Source organism: Vulpes lagopus, chromosome 4, assembly GCF_018345385.1.
Source record: "Vulpes lagopus strain Blue_001 chromosome 4, ASM1834538v1, whole genome shotgun sequence".
Lineage (NCBI taxonomy): Eukaryota > Metazoa > Chordata > Mammalia > Carnivora > Canidae > Vulpes > Vulpes lagopus.
The window spans coordinates 95,626,158-95,640,335 of record NC_054827.1 but is presented as its reverse complement, the minus strand read 5'-3'; the positions used below and the strand labels follow the sequence as shown (position 1 = coordinate 95,640,335).

Below are 14,178 nucleotides of genomic sequence, written 5' to 3'. Positions count from 1 at the left end.
AATGAGAGAAGATATTTGCAAATGATGTATCAGATAAAGAGTTAGATTCCAAAATATATAAAGAACTTATCAAACACAACACCCTAAAAACAAATAATCCAGTTTAAAAATTGGCAGAAGATTAAATAAACATTTCTCTAAAAAGACATCCAGATGGCTAACAGAAACACGAAACGATGTTCATTATCACTTTTCATTGAGGAAATGTAAAACAAAACTAATATAAGACATCCTCTCATGCCTATTGGAAAGGTTAAAATTAGCAACACAAGAAAAGTAGGTGTTGGTATGGATGCAGACAAAAAGAAACACGCCTGCACTGTTGATAGAATGCGAACTGGTGCAGCCTCTAGGAAACAGTATGGATTTTCCTCAAAAAGTTAAAAACTGGGCAGCCCCGGTGGCCCAGCGGTTTATCGCCGACTTCAGCCCAGGGCGTGATCCTGGAGACCCAGGATCGAGTCCCACGTCAGGCTCCCTGCACGGAGCCTGCTTCTCCCTCTGCCTGTGTCTCTGCCATTCTCTCTCCCTCTCTCTCTCTCTCTCTCTCTCTCTCTCTCTCTCTCTCTCTGTCTCATTAATAAAATCTTTAAAAAAGAAAATACTTTTTAAAAAAGAGAAAAATATTTTTAAAAAGTTAAAAACTGGGCAATGGCAGAGGTGAGAGGATGAACAAGTTCGATGCATTGAAAGATGATGACAGTGGGGGCCGTGATCAGAATGAAGAAAACAGCACACAGAAAGAGGGTGAGAAGAAAAAAAAACAGAACAAGACAAAAGTCAGGGCAGCAGTAAGAGGAAAGCTGTTGTCCCTGGGCTAGCAGAGCATGCAGCAGTACAGCAGCAGCAGTACAACATACTTTCTGGTACTCCAGAAGAACCCCCGGCCGTCCCACCAGCTCACAGAGCTATGAACAGGATATCAAACAGATCAGCACCTTTGCCTCTGTGGAGCAGTTCTGGAGGTTTTATAGCCATATGGTACATCCCGGGGACCTGACAGGCCACAGTGGCTTCCATCTCTTCAAAGAAGGAATTAAGCCCATGTGGGAGGATGATGCAAATAAAAATGGTGGCAAGTGGATTATTTGACTGCAGAAGAGCTTGGCATCCCATTGCTGAGAGAATCATATCCTGGCCATGTTGGGGGAACAGTCCATGGTTGGGGAGGAGATCTATGAGGCGGTGGTCTCTGTCCAGTTTCAGGAGGACATTATTTCAATATGGAATAAGACTGCCAGTGACCAAGCAACCACAGCTCACATCCAGGATACACTTCAGTGAGTGCTTAACGTACCTACCAACATCATTATGGAGTACAAGACCCACACCAACAGCATCAAAATGCCAGGCAGGCTGGGCCCCCAAAGCCTCCTTTTTCAAAAACTCTGGAAGCTGCGGTGAATATGCCATGACCTTTTCCCTCTCTGGATGGCACCATCACTGAAGCTGGTATCATCAGAGTCTCTTGTTCTGTTGGTGTGCTACCTGGAAGATCCTTCTGTCCTGGACAAGAGCATCTTATGTTTTAAGAATAGGCTGATACACAGCAGCTACAACAACAGCTGAGACCACTTAATAAATGATGCTAAACTAAAAAAAAAAAAAAAAAGTTAAAAACTGAACTAGCTTATGATCCAGCAATCACACTACTGGGTATTTACCCAAAGAATACAAAAACACTAATTCAAAGTGATACATGCACCTCTATGTTTATTGCAGCAGTATTTATAATTGCCAAGATATGGAAACAGCCCAAGTGTCCATCAGTTAAGGAATGAATGTGGTATATATACACAATGGAATATATAAAAAAGAAGAATAAAAAAAAGAAGAATGAAATCCTGCCATTTGCAATGACATAAGTGGAGCTAGAGAGTATTATGCTAAGCAAAATAAGCCAGAGAAAGACAAATACCACATTCCATCATTCATTTGGAATTAAGAAACAAATCAAACAAAGAGAAAAATAATAGAGTTAATCGAGAAGCAGACTCTTAATTATAGACAAGAAACTGATGGTTTTCAGAGGGGAAGATGAATGGGTGGGTGGGTGATGAAATAGGTGATGGGGATTAAGGAGTGCACTTGTGAGGAGCACAGAGTGATGTATGGAAGTTGAATCAAAATATTGTACACCTAAGGAGGAGCAGTTATGATAGTGGAGGAGTAGGGAATCCCAAGTTTGTCTAGTCCCTCGAATACAGCTCAATAGTTATAACATCATTCTGAACACCTATGAAATCAATCAGAAATCCAAGAAGAGAAATACTGAAGTTCTACAAGTAGAAAAGCAACAACTTTTTGGAAGGTAGGAGGTGCAAAGATTTGAGTCTGGGGTGATATATCTGAAGATACAGTGGAGGGGAGGGAGCCTGCTTAAGGAGGCTAACAGTGTATTATAAGCAGCAGATCACAAAATTGGAACTTTTGAAAGTCTGCTACAGTGAATTACATCCTTGGCTCAAAGGTGATCAGGTGGTCAAGGGGGCCTATTCTTAGGTGGGAAAGCATGGTCTCAGGATGTCTGGGGTCATAAGAACAACAGGAGTTCTGGAGTGTGGCAGAGTTCCCAGGTATAGGAGTGGGGAAGCTGGCTAAGAATGGTTACTCTAGGTACTGGACTTATGCTCTATGTTGCCATAAACTTCAAACTACTGCATGGTTATGTGCCTGCTTTCCTGGCAAGGGTCTAGCAAAAGGCAGAAGCATGGTAAGACCCCCCTCTTCACTACTCTGGGTGGAACAATGTGGGTATATGCCACAGGAATCCATAAAACTTGGAGTCTTGCAGCTCAGTTATGGAGTGAGATAAAAATTCTCTGTCACAGGCTGGGTGAACACAGAGTTTGGATGGAAACTGAGGAGACAGAAGAGACTGACTGCTTTTCTGTGAGCTCTCATTGAAGAGTGGAGGGTGTGAACTTTCAAGAGAGTGGGGTGTAGCTATATTCATCTCCCCCATTGGTGCTGAAAGCCTTCAGGGAACAAAACAGTGCCGCGTAGTGGAATCCAGAGCTGCTTACGCTAAGTCTTGTCTCCTGGAAGGAAGAAGCAATTACAATAGCACAAGTTGAACTGAGAGTCAGGGCAAAGGCCCTTCTCCAAGAAGACAAGGATTCACAACTGGCTCACATCAAGTTTACAGATCAGAGAGGGTTGCAAATCTTCAACTCATGGGGAAAACAGCATATAGCATTTGTTTTGTTTTTGTTGTTGTTGTTAATTCTTTAGTCTTTCCATATTTTTTGTTGTTTTCTTATTTTTTCAATTTTTTATTCTTTTTTAATGTTTATTTTTATATATACTTTATACATATATATTTATTTTTTCTTTCCTCTCATTGTATTTTATTTCATTTTATTTTTGTATATATACAAGCATACCAAAACACATGTAGGATGTAGTTTTTTGTTTTATTTCTTGTATTTTTTTTTCATTTTTTCCCTGTTTCTTGTTTTTTTGTTGTTGTTGTTTTTGTTGTCATAGTTGGTATCGTTTTTCTCTTTCATTCCCTTCTCTTCTGGACAAGATGACGATATGGAGAAATTTGCCCCCCCAAAAAAAGAACAACAGGTAGTACTTACTGCCAGAGATTTAATCCATAGAGATATGAGAAAGATGTTTGAACTAGATTTTAAAACAATGATTATAAAGATATTTGCTGGGCTTGAAAAAAAAAGAATAAAAGTCACTATAGAATCCCCTACTGTGGAAACAAAAATACTAAAATCTAATAACACTGAAATTTAAAATGCTATTACGAGGACACCTGGGTGGCTCAGTGGTTGAGCGTCTGCCTTTGGCTCAGGTCCTAATCCCAGGGTCCTGGGATCAAGTCCCACATTGGGCTCCCTGCAGGGAACCTACTTCTCCCTCTGCCTGTCTCTGCCTCTCTTTGTGTATCTCTCATTAGTAAATAAAATATTTTTAAAAATTAAAAATAAAAATGCTATTAGCAAGATGCAGTCCCAAATCGAAACCATAAAAACAAGAATGAACAAGGCAGAAGAGTCAGTGATATAGAGATAAAATGATGGAAAATAAGAAACCTGGAAAGAAGAGAGAAGGGAAACTACTGGATCACAAAGGGAAACAGACAATTAAGCAATTCCATAAAGCAAAATAATATCCAGATTATAGGGGTCTCAGAAGATGAGGAGTAAGAGAGAGGGGCAGAAGGTTTATTTGAACAAATTGTAGCTGAGAACTTCCCTAATCTGTGGAAGAAAACAGACATTCAAGTCCAAGAGGCAAAGAGAACCCCCCCCCTTAAAATCAATAAAAATAGGTCAACACCTCAATATATAATAATGAAGCTTGAAAATTTCAAAGATGGAGAGAAAATCCTAAAATCAGTTCAGGACAAGAGGTCCTGAACCTACAAGGGTGCACATAAGATGGACAGCACACCTGTCCGCAGTCAAGTAGCAGGTCAGAAAGGACTGGCATAGTATATTCAGTGTCCAAAGTGGGAAAATATGCAACCAAGAATACTTTATCCAAGCCTGTCATTCAGAATAGAAGGAGAAATAAACTGTCCAGGACAAAGAAAAACTAAAGGAATTTGTGAACACTAAACAGATCTACAAAAAATATTAAAGGGATCCTTTGAAGAGAGAGGAAGCCCAAAAGTAACAAAGACTAGAAAGGAACAGAGAAAATCTACAGGAAGAGTGACTTTACAGGTAAATTCATATCTTTCAATAATTATTATGAATGTAAATGGAATAAATGCCCCAATCAAAAGGCATAGACTATCAGAATGAATCACCAAAGTATGGTTGAAAAGAAAACCAAAGCTGGAGCTATGACAATTCTGGACTTCAAGCTGTATTACAAGGCTGTAGTCATTAAGACAGTATGGTACTGGCACAAAAACAACACATAGATGAATGGAACAGAATAGAGAACCCAGAAATGGACCCTTAACTCTATGGTCAACTAATCCTCAATGAAGCAGAAAGGAATATCCAATGTAAAAAAGACAGTCTCCTTAACAACTGGTGTTGGGAAAATTGGACAGGCACACGTAGAAGAATGAAACTGGACCACTTTCTTACAATATACACAAAAATAAATTCAAAATTGATGAAAAACCTACATGTGAGGCAGGAATCCATCAAAATCCTAGAGAAGAACATAAGTATCACCTTCTGTGACCTTGGCCAAAGCAACTTATTGCTAGATACATCTCCAAAGGGAAGAGAAACAAAAGCAAATATGGATTGGGACTTCATCAAGATGAAAAACTTTTGCACAGCAAAAGAAACAATCAAGAAAACTAAAAGGTAACAATGGGAGAAGATATGTGCAATTGTCTTATCAGATAAAGGGCTAGTATCCAAGATCTATACAGAACTCATCAAACTCAACACCCCCCAAAATAAAAAAAATCTAGTCAAGAAATGGGCAGAAGACATGAACAGACATTTCTCCAAAGATGACATGCATGGGAGAGGCATGGGGATGACTGGGTGGCAGGCACAGAGGGAGGCACTTGATGGGATGAGCACAGGGTGTTATGCTATATGTTGGCAAATCGAACTCCAATAAAAAACAAACAAAAAAAGAGGGAGGGAGGGGCAAGATGGTGGAAGAGTAGGGTCCCCAAGTCACCGATCTCCACCAAATACCTAGATAACTTTCAAATAATCCTGAAAACCTACGAATTTGGCCTGAGATTTAAAGAGAGAACAGCTAGAATGCTACAGTGAGAAAGTTAGCCTTTCTATCAAGGTAGGAAGACGGGGTGGGGGGTATAAAGAAAAAGCATCCAAAGGGAAGGGGCCCCGCAAGGAGCCGGGCTAAGGCCAATCGGCGAGTGCCCCCAGGACACGAAAGCCCCGACCGGGAGAAGCAGGAGCTTCACCTATCTTCCCGGGCAGAAAGACGCTCGCAGGGAGTTAGAGCAGGACCCCAGGAGGGCGGGGATGCCCTCAGGTTTCCAGGGGCACTAACAGACGCCTGCGCCCCAGGGAGAGCGCGCCACACCCTGCGGCCGAGCTCCCTAAGGGGCTGCAGCACCGGCAGGGCCCGGGAGCAGCTCAGGCGGCGGCTCGGGTGGCGGCTCACGCGGAGAGGACTGTGCCCCAGGAGCACGATTCCAACAGTGCAAGCCCCAGAGGGCCGCCGGGGGGACACAGCCCAAGATCGGGCGCTACCCCCAGGACAGAGGCTGGGAAGGCCCAGGACAGCGAGGACGCTCCTGCCCCTGGAGGCCGGAGCTGTGCAGATCAGCGACCCCACCCCCAGAGCATCCAGGCCACTGTGGACTGGGAGCTGTGGTAGTTACTGCGGGAGCTGACTTCAAGGCTGGAGAACTGGCCGCCACCACTGCTGTTGTTCCTCCTGGGGCCTCACAGGATAAACAACCCCCACTGAGCCTCACAGTGGTCTCACAGGATAAACAGGATAAAAAGCTCCCACTGAGCTGTGCACCTGGCAGGGGGCTGAGCAGCTCCCCCAAGTGCTCACACCTGAGAATCAACACAGCAGGCCCCTCCCCCAAAACACCAGCTAGACGGACAGGGGGAAAGCAAGTTCTTCACCAAGAAGCACTGGAAAGTTCCAGGGTAAGCCTGGAGGGATTTACACTATACAGAATCAGAGGATACTCCCACTTGCTTTTTGTTTTCTGTTTGCTTACCCCCCCCTTTTTTTTCTCGTCTTTTTTTCTACTTCTTTTTATTTTTCTTTTCTTTTTTCTCTTCACTCTTTTTCTCCTTTTCCCAGTACAACTTGTTTTTGGACACTCTGCACTGGGCAAAATGACAAGAAGGAAAAACTCACCTCAAAAGAAAGAATCAGAAACAGTCCTCTCTCCCACAGAGTTACAAAATTTGGATTACTTCTCAATGTCAGAAAGCCAATTCAGAACCACAATCATAAAGCTACAGGTGGCTCTAGAAAAAAAGCATAAAAGACTCAAGAGACTTCATAACTGCAGAATTTAGAACTAATCAGGCAAAAATTAAAAATCAATTAAATGAGATGGATCCAAACTAGAGGTCCTAACGACGAGGGTTAACAGGGTAGAAGAACAAGTGAGTGACATAGAAGACAAGTTGATGGCAAAGAGGGAAACTGAGGAAAAAAGAGAAAAACAATTAAAAAAATCATGAGGACAGGTTAAGGGAAATGAGTGACAGCCACAAAGGAAAAATCTATGTTTAATTGGGGTTTTGGAGGCCTACGAAAGGGACAGAGGTCCAGAATATGATTTGAACAAATCATAGCTGAAAACTTTCCTAATCTGCGAAGGGAAACAGGCATTCAGATCTAGGAAATAGAAAGATCCCTCCCTAAAATCAATAAAAACCACTCAACACCTCGACATTTAATAGTGAAGCCTGCAAACTCCAAAGATAAAGAGAAGACCCTTAAAGCAGCTAGAGACAAGAAATCTCTAACTTTTACGGGGAGAAATATTAAACTAACAGCAGACCTCTCCACAGAGACCTGGCGGGCCAGAAAGGGCGGGCAGGATATATTCAGGATCCTAAAGGAGAAGAACATGCAGCCAAGAATACATTATCCAGCAAGGCTTTCATTCAGAATAGAAGGAGTGATAAAGAGCGTCCAAGATAGGCAGAAACTGAGAGAGTATGTGCCCACGAAGCCAGATCTGCAAGAAACACCAAGGGAGATTCTATAATAGAGGAAGTCCAAGAGAACAATCCACAAACACAGGAACTGAATAGGTATCATGACACACTAAATTCATATCTTTCAATAGTAACTCTGAATGTGAAAGGGCTTAATGACCCCATTAAAAGGCACAGGATTTCAGACTAGGTAAAAAAGCAAGACCCATCTTGCTGTCTCCAAGAGGCTCATTTTAGACATAAGGACACCTACAGCCTGAAAATAAAAGGTTGGAGAACCATGTACCATTCAAATGGCCCTCAAAAAAAGCAGGGGTAGCCATCCTTATATCAGATAAATTAAAGTTTATCCCGAATACGGTAGTAAGAGATGAAGAGGGACACTATATCATATTTAAAGAATCTATCCAACAAGAGGACTTACCAATCATTAATATTTATGCCCCGAATGTGGGAGCTGCCAAGTATATCAATCAATTAATAACCAAAGTTAAGACACACTTAGATAATAATACACTTATACTTGGTGACTTGAGTGTAGCACTTTCTACAATCGACAGATTTTCTAAGAACAACATCTCCTAAGAAACAAGAGCTTTAAATGATACACTGGACCAGATGGATTTCACAGATATTTAGAGAACTTTACATCCAAATGCAACTGAATCACGTTCTTCTCAAGTGCACATGAAACTTTCTCCAAAATAGACCACATACTAGGTCACAAATCAGGTTTTAACTGATACCAAAATTTTGGGATCATCCCCTGCATATTTTCAGACCATAGTGCTTTGAAACTAGAACTAAATCACAAGAAGAAGTTTGGAAGGATTTCAAACATGTGGCAGTTAAGGACCATCCTGCTAAAAGATGAAAGGGTCAACCAGGAAATTAGGGAAGAATTAAAAAGATTCATGGAAACTAGTGAGAATGAAAATACAACTGTTCAAAATCTTTGGGATACAGCAAAAGCAGTCCTGAGGGGGAAATACATCGCAATAGAAGCATCCATCCAAAAACTGGAAAGAACTCAAATACAAAAGCTAACCTTGTGCCTAAAGGAGCTGGAGAAAAAACAGCAGATAGATACTACACCCAGCAGAAGAAGAGCATTAATAAAGATTCAAGCAGAACTCAATGAAATAGAGACCAGAAGAACTGTGGACAGATTAACAAAACCAGAAGTTGGTTCTTTGAAAGAATTAATAAGACAGATAAACCATTAGCCATCCTTAATAAAAAGAAGAGAGAAAAGACTCAAATTAATAAAATCATGAATGAGAAAAGAGAGATCACCACTAATACCAAGGAAATACCAACAATTTTAAAAACATATTATGAGCAGCTATATGCCAATAAATTAGGCAATCTAGAAGAAATGGACACATTTCTGGAAAGCCACAAACTACCAAAACTGGAACAGGAAGAAATAGAAAACCTGAACAGGCCAATGACCAGGGAGGAAATTGAAGCAATTACCAAAAACCTCCCAAGACACAAAAGTCCAGGGCCAGATGGCTTCCCAGGGGATTAAAGAAGAAACCATACCTATTCTACTAAAGCTGCTTGGAAAGATAGAAAGAGATGGAATACTTCCAAACTCTTTCTATGAGGCCAGCTTCACCTTAATTCCAAAACCAGACAAATATCCCACCAAAAAAGGAGAATTATAGACCAATATCCCTGATAAACATGGATGCAAAAATTCTCAACAAGATACTACACAATAGGATGCAACAGTACATTAAGAAGATTATTCACCATGACCAAGTGGGATTTATCCCTGGGATGCAAGGCTGGTTCAACACTTGTAAAGCAATCAATGTGATTGATCATATCAGCAAGAGAAAAAACAAGACCCTATGATCCTCTCAATAGATGCAGAGAAAGCATTTGACAAAATACAGCATCCATTCCTGATCAAAACTCTTCAGAGTGTAGGGATAGAGGGAACATTGCTCAGCATCTTAGAAGCAATCTACAAAAAGCCCACAGCAGATATGATTCTCAATGGGGAAACACTGGGAGCCTTTCTCCGAAGATCAGGAACAAGACAGGGATGTCCCCTCTCACCACTGCTATTCAACGTAGTACTAGAAGTCCTAGCCTCAGCAATCAGGCAACAAAAAGAAATAAAAGGCATTCAAATTGTCAAAGAAGAAGTCAAACTCTCCCTCTTCACAGAAGACATGATACTGTACATAGAAAACCCAAATCCTCCATCCCAAGATTGCTAGAACTCATACAGCAATTTGGTAGCATGGCAGGATACAAAATCAATGCCCAGAATTCAGTGGCATTTCTAAACACTAACAATGAGTCTGAAGAAAGAGAAATTAAGGAAATTAATCCCATTTACAATTGCACCCAAAAGCATAAGATACCTAGGAATAAACCTAACCAAAGAGGTAAAGGATCTATACCCTAAGAACTACAGAACACTTCTGAAAGAAATTGAGGAAGACACAAAGAGATGGAAAAATATTCCATGCTCATGGATTGGGAGAATTAATATTGTGAAAATGTCAATGTTACCCAGGGAAATTTACACATTTAATGCAATCTCCATCAAAATACCATGCACTTTCTTCAGAGAGTTGGAACAAATCATCTTGATATTTTTGTGGCATCAGAAAAGTCCCCAAATAGCCAGGGGAATATTAAAAAGGAAGACCATAGCTCGGAGCATCTCAATGCCAGATTTCAGGTTGTACTACAAAGCTGTGGTCATCAAGACAGTGCGGTATGGCACAAAAACAGACATAGATCAATGGAACAGAATAGAGAATCCAGAAATGGACCCTCAACTTTATGGTCAACTAATATTCGACAAAGGAGGAAAGACTATCCACTGGAAAAAAGACAGTCTCTTCAATAAATGGTGCTGGGAACATTGGACATCCACATGCAGAAGAATGAAACTAGACCACTCTCTTGCACCATACACAAACTCAAAATGGATGAAAGATCGAAATGTGAGACAGGATTCCACAAAAATCTAGGATCAAAATCCTAGAGGAGAACACAGGCAACACCCTTTCTGAACTTGGCCACAGCAACTTCTTGCAACATACATCCATGAAGGCAAGAGAAAGCAAAAATGAACTATGGGATTCCATCAAGATAAGAAGCTTTTGCACAGCAAAGGATACAGTCAACAAAACTAAGACAACCTACAGAATGGGAGAAGATATTTGCAAATGATGTATCAGATAAAGGACTAGTGTACAAGATCTATAAAGAACTTATTAAACTCAACAGCAAAGAAACAAACAATCCAATCATGAAATGGGCAAAAGACATGAACAGAAATCTCACAGAGGAAGACATAGACATGGCCAACATGCCATGAGAAAATGCTCTGCATCACTTGCCATCAGGGAAATACAAATCAAAACCACAATGAGATTCCACCTCACACCAGTGAGGATGGGGAAAACTCACAAGACAGGAAACAACAAATGTTGGAGAGGATGTGGAGAAAGGGGAACCCTCTTGCACTGTTGGTGGGAATGTGAACTGGTGCAGCCACTCTGGAAAACTGTGTGGAGGTTCCTCAAAGAGTTAAAAATAGACCTGCCCTACGACCCAGCAATTGCACTGCTGGGGATTTACCCCAAAGATACAGATGCAGTGAAAAGCCGGGACACCTGCACCCCGATGTTGATAGCAGCAATGTCCAAAATAGCCAAACTGTGGAAAGAGCCTCGGTGTCCATCGAAAGATGAATGGATAACGAAGGTGTGGTATATGTATACAATGGAATATTACTGCCATTAGAAACGACAAATAGTCATCATTTGCTTCAATGTGGATGGAACTGGAGGGTATTGTGCTGAGTGAAATAAGTCAATCGGAGAAGGATAATCATTATATGGTCTCATTCATATGGGGAATATAAAAAATAGGGAAAGGGAATAAAGAGGAAAGTAGAAAAAATGAGTGGGAAATATCAGAGAGGGAGACAGAACATGAGAGACTCCTGATTCTTTGAAATGAACAAGGGGTGGTGGAAAGGGAGGTGGGTGGGGTGTGGGGGTTATTGGATGATGGGCACTGAGGGGGGGCACTTGATGGTATGAGCACTGGGTGTTATGCTATATTTTGGCAAATTGAACTCCAAATAAAAAAAGAAGACATGCATATGTCCATCAGACACATGAAAAAATAATCAATATACCTCAGCATTAGAGAATTCCAAAACAAAGTCACAATGAGACACTGCCTCACACCAGTCAGAATAGATAAAATTAACAACTCGGGAAATAGCAGATGTTGATGACAATGTGGCGGTGAATGCAAACTGGTGCAGGCACTCTGGAAAACAGCATGGAATTTCCTTAAAAAGTTAAAAGTAGAGACACCCTACAACCCAACAATTGTTCTACTATCCAAAGGATCCAAAGGATACAAACATAGTGAGTCGAAGGGGCACCTGCACCCCAATATTTATAGCTGCAATGTCCACAATAATCAAAATGTAGAAAGAGGTGAGATGTTCATCAGTGGATGAATGAATAAAGAAGATAAGGGATATGTGTACAGTGGTATGTTACTCAGCCATCAAAAATAATGAAATCTTCCCATTTATATCAACGTGGATAAAACTAGAGTGTATTATGCTAAGTGAAATAAGTCAGTCAAAGAAAGACAAATGCCATATGATTTCACTCATATGTATAATTTAAGAAACAAAACAGATGAACACAGGGGAAGGGGAGGAAAAATAAAATAAAAGGAAATTGAGAGAGAGGCAAACCATAAGAGACAATTCTAAGAAACAAACTGAAGATTGCTAAAGGAGAATTTGGGAGGGGGAAATGGGTTATTGGGTGATGAGCATTAAGGAGGACACTTAAAGTAATGAGCAGTAAGTGTTCTATTGCAACTGATGAGTCACTAAATTCTAACCTTCTAACTAATAGTACAGTATATGTTAACTAAATTGAATTTAAATAAATAATTTTTCTTAAAAGAAAAAAATGCAAGAGATTTTTGTATGTTGATTTCGTATTCTGTGACTTTACTGAATTCGTGTATCAGTTCTAGCAATTCTTTGATGGAGGCTTTCGGGTTATCTGTATAGAATATCATATCATAGTGAAAATGTTACTTCTTGCTTGCAAATTCGGATGCCTTTTATTTCTCTTTGTTGTCTGATTGCTGTGGATAGGACTACCAGTACTATGCTAAGTGGTGAGAGTGGACATCCCTGTTTTATTCTTCACCATAGAGGAATAGCTCTCAGTTTTCCTCCATTGAGGATGATTTACTGTGGATTTTTGGCATATAGCATTTATTATGTTTAGGTAAGTTCCTTCTAAACCTACTTTATTGAGGGTTTTTTTCTTTTACTATGATTATATGTTATATTTTATCAGATGCTTTTTCCTACATCTATTGAAAGGATCACATGGTTCTTATCCTTTCTTTTATTTATATAGTGTATCACTTTGATTGATTTGCAAATATTGAACCATCTTTACAGCCCAGGAATAAATCCCATGTGATCATGGTGAAAGATTCTTATAAGTACTATTGGATTTGATTTGCTAGTCTTTTTTTTTTTTAAAGACTTTATTCATGAGAGTGCAGAGACAGAGGTAGAAGGAGAAGCAGGCTCGCTGAGGGGAACCTGATGCAGGGACTCAATCCGAGGATCCTAGGATCACAATCTGAGCCAAAGGCAAATGCTCAACCACTGAGCCACCCAGGTGTCCCTGATTTGCTAGTCTTTTTGAGATTTTTTGCTTTATGTCATTCATCAGGCATTTTGGCCTGTAGTTCTTTTGTAGTGGAGTTTGTCTGCTTTGGGTATCAGCATAATGTTGATGTCATAGAATGAGTTTCAAAGTTTTTCTTCCTTTTCTATTTTTCTTTTGGTGTTATTATTATTATTAGTAGTAGTAGTAGTATTTGTATTTTTTTGTAGTTCAATTTGCCAACATCCCGTCCCGTGCTCATCCTGTCAAGTGCCCCCCTCAGTGCCCATTACCCAGTCACCCCATCCCCCCCGCCCACCTCCCCTTTCACGACCCCTTGTTCATTTCCCAGAGTTAAGAGTCTCTCATGGTTTGTCACCCTCTCTGATTTTCCTCACTCTTTTTCTCTCCTTTCCCCTATTAATCTCTTTCACTATTTTTTATATTCCCTGAATGAGTGAAACCATATAATGACCGCCATTCTCTGATTGACTTACTTCACTCTTTTCTATTTTGGAATAGTTTGAGAATTGGTATTTTTTATGTGTTATTTATTTTATTTTATTTTTTAATAATAAATTTATTTTTTATTGGTGTTCAATTTGCCAACATACAGAAAAACACCCAGTGCTCATCCCGTCAAGTGCCCCCCCATTGCCCGTCACCCATTCACCCTCACCCCCTGCCCTCCTCCCCTTCCACCACCCCGATGTTTCTAGCAGCAATGTCCACAATAGCCAAACTGTGGAAGGAGCCTCAGTGTCCATCGAGAGATGAATGGAGAATTGGTATTAACTCTTCTTTCAATGTTTCATAAAATTTACCTGTTAAGCCATCTGTCCCTGTACTTTAGTTTGTTGGGAGATTTT

General features: G+C 40.4%; 1 pseudogene; it reads left to right on the top strand.

Moving 5' to 3' along the window:
- The first annotated feature begins 237 nt into the window (after positions 1–237).
- On the top strand, positions 238–1,404 carry LOC121488830 (annotated as a pseudogene).
- Positions 1,405–14,178: the final 12,774 nt, after the last annotated feature.